The following is a 12,174-nucleotide window of genomic DNA, read 5'->3' as shown; positions in this document are numbered from 1 at the left end:
CCCCAGGATGATGACTGGGCTGAAATCAAGAGGTCTGGCTTAACCGACCGAGCCCCCCAGGTGCCCCTAGAACATTCTGATAATAAAAAATTAGCATAGGTACTGTGTTGTCTTGATATCTGGTACTTACTAGACATAGTACAGCTTGTTCAATCCTCTCTGGAACCCTAATGGCATATCTATCATTTTCATTTTACAAATAAGGCAATGGAGCTCAAATAGCTTAACTTGTATGACCCAAATCCACAGTTTTTATGGATCAGCTAGGGTAACCCAGATGAGTATAGTTCCACAATCTGTGTTCCTCTTTTTCTCTCTCTGAAAGACATGGAATGGAAGAAGGTAGACTGGTTTTAGGGCTGGGGAGACGTCGCGCAGCACTTCTCTCAACCTTCCATGGGTAGTTAGAGATAAAGGAAGTCCTTTCTATTCTGTCTCTGCCTTGTTAAGCTTCCCTGGTCTTGGGGTGGTCATAACCTGGCTCCAGGCAACTATTTATGGAACATCTGGTGGCCAAGCGCATACGGAAACAAGAAAGGGTAGTGTATGAGTAAGTCAACCTGAAATCTATGCCCACCCAGAAATAGGGACCTGTAGTGGGGATGGCCAGGAGGCTTGGGCAGGTCCTGGCATGGAAAAGCTGGAAAGAGAATGCTGGGTGGTGAAAATGCAATGGATTTTGTTCCCAAACTTCAAGTATGGCAATTTAAAATAGAAACATGTAGAGGCCAGTTTTTACCTAAAATATTTAATGTAGTTTTTCCAGCCCTGTAAAAAAAGTTCTGGGTTTGTGATATAGTGAAATAATGCAATGGTAGGGTTGAGTAACTTGGTTGTGGAGAGCAAAAGCAGATATTCTTGCCATCGTGATCCTACCCTAACCAGTGTCTGCTCGGTGAACCTTCCAAAAGCAGAGTGTTCTAGGCCATCTCAGTAGTAATTATGGAGTACTTATCGAGTAGCTGCTACATGCAGGCATATCACATGTTTCATTTCTACTTAAGACACAAAACTATCCTATTGACCACTGTTCCTCCCACTTTCAGAAGGGGGAACTGAAACCCTAAAAATATTGGAGTGCTTTGCAAAGACAACACAGCTAGTAAGCAGTGAGACACAGATTTGAACTCCAACTGGATGCTGAACCCCTGAATTTCTGTTAGTTCTGATTGCTCTTTGCATGGGACCAGTGATGCTGCTTCAGGAATTCTGTATCATTTTACTGTATATGTAAAAACAGCAGCACTGTGTCCAACTCATAGGGAAATGCTCCACTGGTTAGATTTGTTTTCACCATAGGTTCTCCCTTTTATTCCAGCATTGCCTCCCAGGGCTTCAGAAGGTCCTTATCCCCATCTCAGGAGACTGACACACGCCAGTTGTCCACAGATGATGCAGTTTCCGTGCTCTAAAGACAGTTTTTTCTTTGGGTTCCCTCTATCATGCTCCCCATCTTTATGCCAGAAGGCTTACGGGATCACCTGGGACTTGGTAAGGATCCTCTTGAGTCCCTCTCCTGCCCCCCAGCCATGCCTTATCCAGTCCTGCAGGGGACATCTGGTTCTGCAAACAAGATGCAGAGGATCTTGCCCGAATTTAGATCCACATTTTCAGCTCTTAATCTCATGGGGCTGGAGAAGAGAAAAATGCCCTTGAGTCCAACGAAGGTAGAAAGAAGGGGGAAAACAAGCAGACTGCTGTTCCAGATAACCTGCCTTGAACTGACCTAAGCTAACTTAGTCATTCTCCAGTCAGAGAGCTAGCCTAGCATTGTTGAGCCTGAAGTGGAGTTCCAATAGGGGCCCTTCTAAGATTATGTGACTACAAAACTGTGACCAGCAAATTTGATACAGAGCCTGAGAAGAGGCCCATAAATGAGGGGTCTTCTGGCTGAAATGTTATTGACTTCACTGTGGATCTGTCCCTCTGTAGTTTTTAGCTTAATTTTTAAGTAAAGAGCCACTGAGTTGGAGGTGGTAGAGATGGCTCTCTTCCTCACACCTCCTCTAGCAGGTTATAATGAACTGACATTTCTTAGCTAAATATTCATCCCAAGTAGGCACAAAACAGTTTATAAACCTGTTCTGAACTCAGTGAAGGCCCAGAGTCTGGCCTTTTAGGGGTTCTCCAACCAACAAGGGTCTGCCAAGGCAAGCTCGCAGCACCCTTTGGGGTGGATTCTGTGCCTTCCTAGTGGGGCATCGGTACTCGGACCTCACCTGTGCTGACCTGGGTCCGACTTTTGAGTTTATTTCTCAAATACACTCTGTGTAGGCCCCATGCTTGGCTCTGCTCATCATGCAAGTAGGGCAAGTTTCTTAAACAATTAAAGTGAATCGCATACCCTGAATACTTTTAATTTCACTGATGAAAGACAATTCCTAATGTCACGCCATGCTACCTCAAAGTCACTAATTTACCAATGAAACTCATTTTTGATACTCAGTATCCTCATTCACAAATTGTTCTTATTTATTTATTCATTTATTTATTCATTAAAGATTTGGCTATTTATTTATAGAGAGAGAGAGCAAGCTAAAGAGAGCACAAGTAGGGGAGGGAGAAGGAGAGGGAGAACCAGACGCTCCGAAGCTGAGCAGTGGGAGCCCAATGCGGGCTCAAACCCAGGACCCTGGGAATCATGACCTGGGCTGAAGACAGACGCTAACCAACTGAGCCACCCAGTGCCCACAAAATTTTCTTTCTTTCTTTCTTTCTTTCTTTCTTTCTTTTTTCTTTCTTCTTTTCTTTCTTCTTTCAGATTTTATTTATTTATTTATTTGACAGAGAAAGAGAGAGAAGAAGCAAGTGAGCTCAAGCAGGGAGTGGCAGAGGGAGAGAGAGAAGCAGGCTTCTCTGCTGACCAGGGAGCCCAGCTTGGGGCTTGATCCCAGGACCTCTGGGATTATGACCCGAGCCAAAGGCAGACACCCAACCGAGCCAATCAGCTGCTCCCACAAAATGTTAGTTCTTAAAAAATATTTTAAAAGTTGTTTAGTATTATTTAAATTGTGATAAAAAGCACATAATATAAAATATTTACCATCTTCACCATTCTTAAGTTTACATAGTTCAGTGTCAGTAGTACCTTCATATTGTGTGTAATCATCGTCACTGTCTCCCAACTCTTCATCTTAGGAACTGAAACTCTGAACCCAGTAAACACAATGCACCCTTTCCTCCCTTCCCCTGCCCCTGGCAACCATCATTCCATTTTCAGTCTTTATGAACTTGACTACTCTAAAGTATCTTATATAGTGGAATCATAATGGTATTTGCCCTTTTGTGACTAGTTTATTCTCTCTTGGTATAATGTCCTCTGGGTCCATCTGTGTTGTACAGGGGTCAGAATTTTCTTCCTTTTTAAGCTTAAATAATATTCCATTGTATGTATATACTACATTTTACTTATCTATTCATCTCTTCAATGGCCACTGGGCTGCTTCTGCCTCTGGCTTTTGTGAATAATGCTTGTTATGAGCATGGGCATACAATTCACTTTCAAGACCTCATTAAGTTCTCTTGGGTATGTACCCAAAAGTCGGATTGCTGGATTCATGGTGAGGTGATTCTATTTTTAATTTTTGAGGAATTCTATGCTTGTTCTGCAAAATGTCATTTGGCATGGAAACAATGGCAGAAGAACGCTGTGGCTCTTTGTGGCACAGTGTTAGCCAACCTTCTGGACTGGGCATTCTAAAGAGCATACAGGAGCTGACCATTCCTAATAATCGACGTACAGCACTCGCTGCCTCTTACATAGCACCACAGCACTTACACTGAGAGATTGCAGCTGGTAACTCATTCAGCGACATGACATTCTGTATTTCCAAAACAGAATGGGAAGCCGTTTGGATAGAGACCAGGTCTGGAATTTATTTTTCCTTTGTCTATGGTAGTTACTCATTTGAAAGAGGCACAGGGGAAAGAGAGAAGCACGACCTCCCAAATAAAAACCCTTCTGTTTTCCCAGTTCTAGGAATTGAGCTCTTCTTTCTTTCCAAAGAGGAATCTGTGGGCAAAACCCACCATCCTTCATCCTTAGAAACTGCAAAAGTTCCATATCGACCTTCAAGAATGTTGTGTCGGTTCCAATGGAATAAAAACAACTGAAAGCACGTGTATTTCTCTTTATATAAGGGTAATATCATTTACTATGACCAGGGTTTTCCTAGGGGAGGAGAAGATGGAGACTTCTTAATCATGATTCGATCCAGATAAATGCTGTCTCTCAGGCACCTGGGATCTCTCCAAATAACACAAAGTGAGTGACAGGCTCTCCTAGGGCATTTTGAGGCAGAAGCCCCATCCTTTGCTCTTCCTTCTTTCAAGTGTGATCTAACTTTGGGGGTAGGGGAGAAGAAGCAGAAGACCAACAGGAGGTAGAGGTGGGAGGTAGGTGGAATCAGCTGTTTCTCTTTTAAATTTTGAGATGATGATTAAACCGCCTACCTAAGTCCTATTTCTACTGCTTAGTGCTTAACTGCTTCTTCTTACTCACCAACAATGGTCTTAATCAGTGACTTAAGCTTGTATCAGATCAAAGACAAAAAACCTTGAGTGCTGGGCCCTGAAAGCTCAGCAGGCTGCAGGCTTATGGGCATGAGGTGTGCTTGCAGGGACTTTGATCACAATTTTTCTGGAGAGAAAAAAAATAAGACATCTCATCTTTTGCTTTTTAATTAATGCAGTCACCAGTTTTTCATCCCAAAGTTTGCACACAGAAAATCAAAGAAGCCCTTGTATAAATAATAAGAAAAAAGGTTCTGTCTATTAGTAATGGAAAGATTTTCAAGGAGATCTCCGATAGAGCTCTAGATAGGTTGGCATGTCTCCTTCAGGTAAAATCCCTAAAAAAAATCATAACATAAATTATAGATTTGTTCAAGTTCTTTTATGATAGGATATTAAGAGTCTCATTTTAATAGTGTCTTAAGGAAAAAGAAAAAATGAAGAACCTCTTATCTAGGTCATAACATGAATCCTGATTCAATAAAATGTAAAAACTTTCAGCTTTTTTATTATTGGCTTTTGTTTTAGTTTAGTTAGAGGTTGAAAAGTACTCCTGTGAAAAGATTATTCTAGGGATTTGTTTTGTTCTCTCACCAGTTTCTCTGGAAAACTTGACGGGGAGGAGTAAAGGATGATTTGTTTATTGACCTGTCAGGATTCAAATCCTCAAAGCGAGATGGATGGAATTGCTGAACTATCTCCAGCAGTTTGCCATATTGAGTATTAACTGCCAGTCACGGTGGATGAAAGAACTAGGTGAGCTCAGTCCCCTTTGGGGCTGGTTGTTTCCCTTGGGTTTGTTGTGTTAGAACTCACTGAAATGTGCTGCGCAGAGCACGCCGCCATCTTTAACTCCCGTTCTCCCTTAGAGATATATCTCTTAGGCCTTGCCAAGAGAACCTCAAGCCGATACTCACTTCAGTCAGCAGCCTTGCCTGTGTGCTAGCTGCTATATATGTTTTTATTCTTCCAGAAGACGTTTCTTAGATACTTGACACTCCCCACCCCCACTGCCCCAATCCATTGAGCTTCTCACTTGGAGTCCTCTCGCTTTATTTGATTTCCTGGAATAGATTTTGAAGCAAAGAGGTGATAGATGGCAGGCAGCCAGGACACAAACCCACTGGAACGCACATTCTTTGCCTGCAGTCATGGGCTTGATGTACATATCCCTCTGTCATCACAGCCATTACATGAGTTTGGGCAGGGAGGTATGGATTTTTGCTATTTCAACTGTTATGAGGATTGAATGTTTGTACCCCCTTTCCCCCAGTTCAATAGGTTGAAATCCCACCCCCCAACGATGGTATTGGAGGTAATGAGAATTCAGATGAGGTCATAAGGATGGAGCCCGCGTGAATGGCATTAGTGCCCTATAAAGTCACAGAGCAACTTGCTTCCCATCTATGCTCTCCACCATGGAAGATATCAATGAGAAGTCAGCAGTCTGCAGCCTAGAAGAGAGCTTCTCACCAAAACCAGACTATGCTGGCATTCTGATCTCAGACTTGCAGCTTCTGGAACTATGAGAAATAAATTTCTGTTGTATATAAGCCACTCCTGTTTATAGTATTTTTGTTACAGCAGCCTGAACTAAGACACCAACCTTTACAGATGGAGAAGTTGCTGAAGGTCACATGGCCAACGCATGGTGCAAAGCCAAGCTCTGAATGAGGAGATCTTCTTGAGTCCTGGTCTCCAGGGTTCTTTCATGACATGACACTGCCTCTTGAAAACCGGTGTTAGAAGATCTGAGGAACAAAGGGTTATTGAAATCAAAAGACCCGGTTAGAATGCAAGCCTGGTCACTTACTACTCCTATCACCTGATCGTCTTAAACACTCTGAGCCCTTGTCCCATTGTCTGGTCATGTGGGCTACACTGCGTCTCCTGCATAGGATTACTAGAAGGATTGAACTAAGAAACAGGCTTGTAAAGATCCTCCACCCCTTTAAAACAATCCCACGAGGCTATTAAAATCTTTGAAGTCAGCTGCTAAGTTTAGTTAATTAAGCACTTTCTCATATTAAGAGAGTTGTCCAGAAGGATATGTTGGGGAGAAATTCGGGTGCTAGAGCTCTAGAAATGTGTTGCCTTGGTCTTTATCATTATAATAATAATGCAAAGAACATGGAACCTTTAAAGGGAATTAGAAAACTCTCCATGATATTCGGGTGGTCTTTTATTTGTAAATGAATGGTTGGAATAATAAAGAAAATCACAACTCTCTTTTAGAATGTGAATTACATCTGATTTATCAGCAATACTTTAATGATTATGCAATATATACCAATCACTATTCCAGAGCAAAGTTACAAGCAGAAGAGATGGAGCCCTTTCTTTTCTGGGTCTTACATTCTAGTGAGGAAACAGAGATAAGGGTAAAGAAATAATGCAACAGTACACAAGAAACTCATTATGTTACAATGCGAACAAAATAGAGAGCAGCCGGTAGAATGACTGAGAAGGTTTGCTATGATTGGAAGATGAGGGAAGGCTCTCGTGTGGGTAGGTGTTGATTTGCATCTCATTCTGGATCTCCGGGCACAGTCACACAAGGGAATGTGGAAGAGCGTGGCAACTGACGGGCATCTTGGTTTTCGTGCCAGTGAAAAGAAACCTTGAAAGAGAGCATTCTAAAATTTGGCTAATTCAAAATGGTGCGATAAATGTTGCCTTGAATTACAGTTAGAGGTACACATCCAGAAGGTAGATGCACACCGCACACGAGACAGCCAAATCTATATCTCAGAAACTCAGATTTGGTCATCAGTTCCTCATCCTACCCTGGGAAAAACAAAGGTGGAGCAGAACATTACACCCACATCCTGTGTGCCAGGTACAATCATAATCCCTGCTGACTAAAGGCTTGTGACGTATGATTAGGTGCTTCTGGCTTATGACGGCAGGAATTATTCTCTGGGTTTGAAGTTGAGGACGAGAGAAGCCGAGAAAGTAGTTTGCTGAATGAGGATCCCAAGTTGCTGTCCATGGACAAGCAAGGTTTGGGACCAAATAGTTAAGCTTGGTTGATGCATGAGATTTTCTGAGTGGACTAGAGAAATGGCCATATTAAAAAGGGAAGTGGGATATTGGATGAGTACTATCTGAGGTGAGCTTGAGGATTTGATCTTCATGGGATAGGCAGTATGTCCCATCTCTCTGGAGAAGAATGCCTAGAGTGCTTGGTTCCCTCCCTCCTACCCCTCATCATACCCTCCATCCTCCTCCACAGTCGGGCCCAGCCTGCCCAGTTTGGAAGCCTGGGCTCTGTCCGCCTCATTTGTCTGGTTAAATGTGCTCCCTCCTTCCGATGTAATCAGCCTCCCTAAGTTCAGAGGTTTATATGGAGGTTGCCACAGTGACAACAGCATAGCAGAAATATCCGAAAGAATTTGAACCAGCCATGCTAGTAGAACAACTAAAGTCCAAAATTAGTGGAAATTAGGGACAAACCTCATGCTCAGGTGCCTAGTCTTTTTTTTTTTTTTAAAGATTTTATTTATTTATGTGACAGAGAGACAGCCAGCGAGAGAGGGAAACATAGCAGGGAGTGGGAGAGGAAGGGAAGCGGTAGCCGGGCGGAGGAGCCTGATAGGGGCTCGATCCCAGAACATGGGATCACGCCCTGAGCCAGGCAGACGCTTAACGACTTCACACCCAGGCGCCCCAGGTCAGTCTTGAAAGGTATGGAGGAGTTTCCATCTGATGGAATACAACAAAGGATCAGAAGCCAGGCTAAGCACTCAGCATCTGGTGGACTAGGTCAGGAATTTGCGTCGTTTTATTCCCTTCCAAAAGTAAAAGTTGCTCTGTGATATTTCTCACTTTAAAGGTTTTACTGTCCTCATTCCTACACTGCCTGCAATTGTATACCTTTCTCTTTCTCTTTGCATTAATTTGTCACATCTGTAATTTTTCCGGGAGAAATCAGTCCCTACTAATTTTCCAGGACCCCTTGCACCTCATGCAGGGTCAGGAGGGCTGCCGGCTCCAACTCACTCTCTAACTGGTTTTTTAGCGAAAGTAATTAAGGCTCAAACCTAATTATTCTATGCTATACTTATTACTTTGCAAATTTCTCTCCTTCTCTGTCATCCATTCATAAAAATAACTGGCTTCCTTTTAAAATTCTTTTTGTCTTGGTGGCTCTTTTCAGGAATTTGAGATTGGTTCTTAAAAGGGGGAAATGGCACAACCAAATTCCAATTATTTTGCCCTGTAACTGTAGATATCCATGATTCTTTAGTAAAGGAAGATGCAATTTATGAAGGTTGTGCAAGCTTTTTTAGTAGCTGTTCAGGGGTAAATGCATGCTCTATGCCATAAGTCTTAGCACTAGTACTGCACTAGTATATCTATATGATTGTAATAAAGCTAACTCATATTCATACCAAAATGGCTACCAAAAGGAACATATGCTTGACATTTCTAGCTAATCTGAAAGAAAAGTAACCTCAACTAATAATATTCTACCTGGAAAGCACCTAAAGATTTCATGTAAGCATTTTGGTCTCATTTAATCCCCCTAATAAAGGCAAAATTATAAGTAATGGAGCTAGTCAAATCCCTTTAAGTTTCCTCTTTATGAGTCCGCTTCCCAAATTTCAATGCTGAACCTCCTTTCTGTGCCAAGTGCTCTATTCGCCTCAAATCCCCATGAAAATAAGTGATTCTGATTATTTTTTAACAAAACGTGTTGGAATGCATATTCTTTGGCTATGGGAATCTGATAAGCCACTCACCCAAAGTGAGAATATATAATAAATATATCTCTGATAATTATTTGTATCCTAGAAATGTATAACAGCAATAACAAAAGAGAGAGACAGTCAGAAAAGAAAGAAAGCAGGAAAGATGTATCCATAAGATTAGTCATTGGAGCATTACATGGAATAGCACAGTGATTGGAAACTAGTCAAATACCCATCAACCAGGCAGACCTTGAGGAAAACTATCGACCAGCCCCGTAGCAACTATATAGTACTATGTAGCTATAAAAAGGAGTGAGAATATTTTATATACGTTATGAATTAATCTCCAAATATTTTATTAAGTGAAAAAGTGAAGATTTAAAATCTTTGTATATAGTATACTAATTTATAATCTAAAAAGGAGGGATTAGAATACATATATACAGCTTATCAAGTGTGAGTGTCTTTCTATCTATATCTATCCAAATAACACATTTATTTATATAAGAAATGTACATATTTATATATAATAAGCCAAAACCTAACAATTACCCAGGGAGAAAGAAGGAACAGAATGGAGAAGATAGGAGAGAAGGTAGATTTCTTAAATATACTTGCTTTGTAGCTCAGCAGTTTAGAAGCCAAGTGTAAATGCTTTATCAAATTAAAATTAAATTTAATAAGAATTCCTAAAAGAAAAAACACATGAGTGAATAGGGAATTCAACCATGTATCAAACTGGTGGCATAATCACATGGAGAAGAATTATTTCAAATGGCTTTTTAAACACATTGATTTGTCTGTACAACTCTAGAAAAAGTATACACGCTAAGACAAAAACAAGAACACACAAGTTGAACAATCTTGAAGTGTTTTTCTATAATCATATTGTTAGAAATAATATTGGTGGTTGGTATTCTAAAACTAATAGAGGATCATATCAGATAAAGTGCAATGAATAATTTATTACTTTTATAAGGAACTAATCTCAATGTAAGTGTACAAATACAAAATCAAAAAGATTAAGTAAAAACCCCTGCAGTTGTAAATTTTGACAACCTTTGTATAAACTCTCACGTATTTTCTTTAAAAAAAAAAAAAAAGAACACCCTGGTTCAGTCCTAGACATAGAAAGAATGATCAATCTCATCCACTGCTTTCTAGGCTTAGATTGTGGTTTTGTATATTACTTCATATTTGAGAACCAAGCTTTTGTTAGATAAGTGGTTGACTAGGTCAGTGGCAGGAAATATAAAAGCGTAGGAACAAGTAGTTCTCAAAAGTTATATCAAAAGGAACTTTGAGGCGGCTTGAAGAGGCTACCACGGGTAAGAGATGGGGTAATCTGGGTATTGATGAGAATAGCTGGCAGCAGTGGATTGGAATATATCAAACATGTATTAATCAGTGGGATCACAGTAATACTAATAGAAGATCCTTAAGGGTGCTGGCGAAACAGCTGCTATTTATGGAAACTAGTAAAATAAAGGAGAAGAATCAAGCACTCTTGGCTGCTCAGAGGCATATCTATCCTGTGTCTCTGAGTAACCAGATACTTGATGAGGGTAAATTTCTCCATACAAGTATTCCACCTATTAAATAAAAGAGAAATAATAGAATTAAAAATAATTTTGCTACCCTAAATGAATAAATAGATCCAGACATAATCATTAATGGCAGCTAACATTAAAACATGAGAGACAACCAGATTATGTGTTTCTTTCTTTTTTAAAATATTTTATTTATTTGACAGAGTAAGAGAGCACAAGCCAGGGGACCAGCAGAGGGAGAGGGGAGAAAGCTACCCCACTGAGCAAGTGAGCCTGATGGGGACTCCTCGATCCCAGGACCCTGGGATCGCGACCGGAGCTGAAGACGGGGCACTTAACTGACTGGTCACACAGGAGCCCAATATTATGTGTTTCTTGATGGAAGTGCATACCACCACCCATGACCAATTTTTGCCAAAAAATAGAACTTAAACTTGATCAAGTATCTAGACTCAATTACCAGGAGATACAGGGGAGAGAGGAATACATTAAATGATACCATGTGGATGCAATCGGCAAAATCCAACACTCTGATAAACTTTACATAAGACCCAGCTTTTTCAGTGAATACATTGCAAAAGAAAATAAAGAGCTGTAAGAGGGAAACATACAGATTTAAAATACTTAAGAGACATATCAATCCTTTATAATGTATGGTCCTTATTTAAGTTTTAATAAAAAAAAATAACTGTAAAAATATCATTTGAGGCAATTGGAGGAAATTTGAACATTAATTAGATCTTCATGACATTGAGGAATTATTTGATTTATTTTTGGTGTGATAATAGTGTGGTGTGTTTAAAAGAAGTCCTTTAGAGATTGGAAACAGAACCACAACAGATAAACCATTATTATGTCTAGGATTTATCTCTTAGTAATGCAGTAGAGTGTGCATGGGTTGGGGGAGAAGGGATGAGGCAGGGATGAACAAGTTTGGGTATGAGTTAGTAAATGTTGCTGATGGTCGGGTATGCATATGTGGGGGTTTAGTTTATTATACCATTCTCCCAGCTTTTTGTATATGTTTGAAATTTCTCATAGTAAAAGAGTTAAAAATAGCATAACAGAGAGGAAAAGTTAACCCATGAGAACGGATAGAGTAATCTCACACCTAGAGGCACCAGAAGAATGCTTTCCTGGGCTCTGCAAATCATACATATGACCATCTGGTCTGTCCCTTGCTGGGCATCCCTGCTTAGGAATTATGCTTTAACAGATCTATTTCACTGTGTACTCAGTATTATCTGCTGATTATTCTAAAAATTGGTATCTGTGAACTGTGTTCACAGCCTTGGGCCAACCCACATGCACTGTAAATCAAGTTTGCTAAACTGCCACAAAGTCTAGGTCATTGATCCCCTGACTCTCGCTCAGTGCTATTGATTCCTGCCTGCTGCCCTGTGGTCTTGTGCCTCTCC

This window comes from Ursus maritimus, unplaced genomic scaffold, assembly GCF_017311325.1.
Source record: "Ursus maritimus isolate PB19 unplaced genomic scaffold, ASM1731132v1 scaffold_31, whole genome shotgun sequence".
NCBI classification, from domain to species: domain Eukaryota; kingdom Metazoa; phylum Chordata; class Mammalia; order Carnivora; family Ursidae; genus Ursus; species Ursus maritimus.
Note: the sequence above shows the minus strand (reverse complement) of the source record.